General features: G+C 35.7%; 1 long non-coding RNA gene across 1 annotated transcript; it reads right to left on the reverse strand.

Moving 5' to 3' along the window:
• Window positions 1–593: 593 nt before the first annotated feature.
• LOC128677527 (uncharacterized) lies at window positions 594–3,435 on the reverse strand. Its single transcript, XR_008405539.1, has 2 exons — window positions 3,307–3,435; window positions 594–1,632 (listed from the first exon to the last, which is right to left on the reverse strand). It is a non-coding gene; the product is annotated as an uncharacterized LOC128677527 (long non-coding RNA).
• Window positions 3,436–4,387: the final 952 nt, after the last annotated feature.

Below are 4,387 nucleotides of genomic sequence, written 5' to 3' on the forward strand. Positions count from 1 at the left end.
AAGCTATATATCGTTGACACTTGATTGCAAAAGAACCGATACGTACATAATTCTTTAATGAAAACATATAAACGATTTGTATAGGAGCTGCATAGTTGACAAACACGATTATCTTAACCCTGCGCCTCCCAGGTGGTCACAATAGACCCCACAATCAATGTGACGAGGGTCGAGCAGTGACCCGCTCGATCGTACGTGCCGACGCTACCGTATTACAAATTAAAGTTACCCACAGATGTGGCACTTAAAATTTTGTGGCATGTAATTCTGCCCTAGAATTCACTTTCACTTCATATTAGCGTGGATGTCGTACATGGTACTAAGAGAGTCATAGCCAAGGCAACTGATAGGCAACAATAGCATTCCCATCAAGGGTTGACGTCAGCCAGGCGGCGGTAAAACCACGGCCCAATCTTAAATATTTTAAGGTTATATTTACGCTCACACCAAGCTACGCGGCGTCACAGCAATCAGGAACTTGCGTAGATGTGAGAGAGCGGCTTCTTTCTTGTACCAAAACTCAAGGATCAAATTATGATGACAAGTCTCTAATATAAGAGAGAATAATATAGTGCAATAGTGCCATGAAATGCTCACTGTATTTGGTCATTTGAGCAATAAATAAAATGCTCCACACTGTCACCAAACAGTTTGCCTTACTTTGGCGGATTCGTTACACATTGCTAGTTTTTCATTGTGGCATAAAAATCACTCATACTAATTACGCAATGTTCACGAATTCGCGTCGGCATGTGTCTGAGTTCGGCGATACCGTGGAGCTGGCATAATATATTTAGAATTGTTTTATAATATCGCCTCAATACAATTTACACTTTCCTTCCATTTTCAGTTAAGATGCTCAAATTCAACAAGAAACAGCCGTTATTCTTCTGTTTACTCATTATTTTGTAATTTTATAGTACGGCAATTGTGCGAATTTCAGCCAATTATTTGTTACGCAGACCTAAACAGGTCCCGAAATGCTCAAAGTTGGCTTTTGTGTTCTACTGTTTTATTGTCGATTTTTATCTTTTAGGACGCAGTTATTTAAAAATTTATTCTTTTCGAGTGAATGTTGAAACATTTTATCCTTTTTGAGCGATAGTTTTCATATGTAAAATTAATAAGACATATCGCTTTATTATTCAGTGTACTAAATAAATATGTTATTATTTTTTACCGACGTAATCTTTATGTTAATATAGATAACTATTTATCAGTGAAAACTTGTAATTCGCCAAATTTCTTTTGTTATTTTGTACTACATATGTAATTAGCTGTTCTTTTTCCAAAAAGAAAATAAATAAATAAATGTCTCTGGACATACAAGCAGACCTTAACAGTCAACCTATGTGCAAGTTTCCATACAATATTTTCTTTCATCGGAAGCAGGTATAAGTTGATTTATAATCATTAAATGATAAGTTAATTCCGGTCGATCTACAGTCGCTTTTGCTCAATGGTTTTCCATAATATTGACTTACAAAATCCGCGTCGTACAGCGTTCATCCTACGACGACGTCAACGCAACGGAGGACAACGAGGCAATGGGACTGGTCACGTCCGGCAGTCGGACATATTATTTTCTTTGTACTGGCACAGACATGGCTCACGAAGAAACTGGGCAATGTGCTTCGACAGACAAAACAATCGAACGTGACCCTTTTCGATCGTAAATCATGACGACCGAGCCACCATATATATATAAATAAGTACTATGTATATACATCACACAGATCGAGTTGGCTTCAAAGTAAGTTCGAGACTTATGTTATGGGATACTAAGGCAAATGATACTATATTTTATAACATACTAGCTGCCCGCCCCGGCTTTTCTCGGGTAAAAACATAATAAATTTTACACCAAAACCTTCCCGTGTAGTCACACTATCTATTGGTAGAAACCGCATGAAAATCCGTGCAGTCGTTTTTGAGTTTATCGTGAACAGACCGACAGAGAGACATGGTGAAGGACTTTGTTTTATAATATGTAAGGATACATAATGAACATCCAAGACTCAGGCCAATCTGAAAAGTTCATTTTCCATGTTGACCCGACCAGGGATCGAATACGGGACCCTCCCAGTAGTCCGGCATGATGACTATTAAGCCATGGAGGTCGTCAATGCAATCAACTATGGCTGAACCGACTGCAATCAAAATTGCATTACAATAGCATTGCTAGAAATTAATTGAATGCGGGTAAAACAGTTTGGAAGCGTTAAGATAGCAATCGCTAAGGCTTAAATTGCTGGTACTGCATGCACTCACTTTAATGGTTAGGCTTTAACTATAGCAGCGCAATAACGATTAGGAAATGTAGAACGTAAACTTCCATTTAACTACACTATAGGTTTTATTAATCTTGGATTTTTCATAAATGTTAAAAAAATGTATTTGAGCGATTTTTCCGTTTGCTTAGAATCTGAGATTAAAACAAACCTTATGACCGAGACAGTTCTTCTATTTAATTGAAGTCCTTGCCTTGCTTGCCTCTGAACCGAGAGGTTCCGGGTTCGATCCCCGGTCGGGTCATGATGGAAAATGATCTTTTTTTGATTGTCCCGAGTCTTGTATGTTTATCTATATATGTATATGTTATAAAATATATTATCGTTGAGTTAGTATCCCATAACACAAGTCTCGAGCTTACTTTGGGGTTATCTCAATCTGTGTAATTTGTTAAAATATATTTCTTCAAAACATAATCAAAGGTTAAGTTGTGACTTAAACATATTTCTCGTAATAATATAGGATCCACAAGTCATTTAATGTAGGTACTTAAATAGTTTTGTTCTTTAGAATAGGTTATACACCATTGAACTTTGCCGTTCACTTTAACCCGTGTAGAAAAAAAAGTACGCCATTTATGTCTAAACATCACGTGGTGACACGCAGGTTAAAGTCAACGTCAAAGTGACTGGTGCAATCAATCCTTAATTAATTTATCTAGTTTCGTCAACACGGTTTCCGATAATTTAACTTTAGCTTTAAAGTAATTTACTTTCCAAATATAAAATACATATTCACTTAATGAGATACTATGTCTATTTTATTCGACGAGCAAAATAGATATTAGATGTTGCCCAGGGCTTCGATCCCGTGGGAATTTGGTGATAAAATATAGCCTATAGCAATCTTGGAATATGTATCTTTCTAATAGTGAAAGAATTTTTGAAATCGGTTCGGTAGTTTCGGAGATTACCCGCTTTAAATATACACTCTCTTAATAATAATAAGCTCTTTATAATAATAGTTATTTCAAAGTCAAAAAGGCATTTTACATAAACGTTTTCTATTTCTCACCCGTGAATCTTTAAACAAAAAACACCCGCCGTCCAGTAGTTTCAACAGGCAATCCAATTTGATTCCAATACCAATATCAATCAACTAGAGCCTAGTTCATTTGAGTACGGTTCTGCACCTGTGTGAGTGATTGATCACACTATAACCCTCACCTGGGTATACATTATACAATAAAAACTAATACAAACGTAAGTACTTTTATACTGATACTAATACTGATTCATTTCCGCACACATTAATTACAGATTAAATATTATTTCATGCAGTGTAACCATACTAATATATAAATGCGAAAGTCTGTCTGTCTGTTGTCGCTTTCACGGCTGAAACGCTGGACCGATTTTGATGAAATTCGGTAAGCATATAGTGAATGACCTCCGTTCAGTTATAGGCTACTTTTTTTTGAAAAATCTATGGGGAGTGAAATTTGTATGAAAATCATGTCTTTCACAGAGAAATCTGCGCGGACAAAGCCGCGGCCAGAAGCTAGTAATGCAATATATCTGGGACAATATATGAAAATTTATATACTACTTAAATAAGAATTACTAATTGCTCTGGCATTAGGTATATTATATTGATCGCACTGGCCTCAAAATTTTGAAACATTAAAATCTCAACCGTTTTATGAAAAAGGGGTTCAATTAGAATGATTACTTATTGAACCCCTTTTTCAGAAAATGGCACCATATACGTCAAAATATATATGTTCTATAATTTCCAACAAATAGCGATCAACAGAATAGCCAAATTTTGGAGATACTTCTCCTTCAATATATATATAGAAATAGACAAGTCGTAAATCTCTTCAATTGAACATAACGATTTACGTACTATGCCCATTAAAGTAATGGTTGAGGGGTCAAAGGCCGCAATTTCCTCCCATAGGCCATTACTATTCCTTATAACTTCAGTATTAAATGCTTATTGTACATTGCTGTAGGATGCAATTATTACCAGACCAAACCGCATTTTTACGGCGCAACGAAATTGTAATTGGAAGAGGTTTAATTAAAATATTTTATGACGGGAATATTTTGCGTTTATTAAAACGTTTACAAATTTCATTATAGACTAGAAT

Source organism: Plodia interpunctella, chromosome 2, assembly GCF_027563975.2.
Source record: "Plodia interpunctella isolate USDA-ARS_2022_Savannah chromosome 2, ilPloInte3.2, whole genome shotgun sequence".
NCBI lineage: Eukaryota > Metazoa > Arthropoda > Insecta > Lepidoptera > Pyralidae > Plodia > Plodia interpunctella.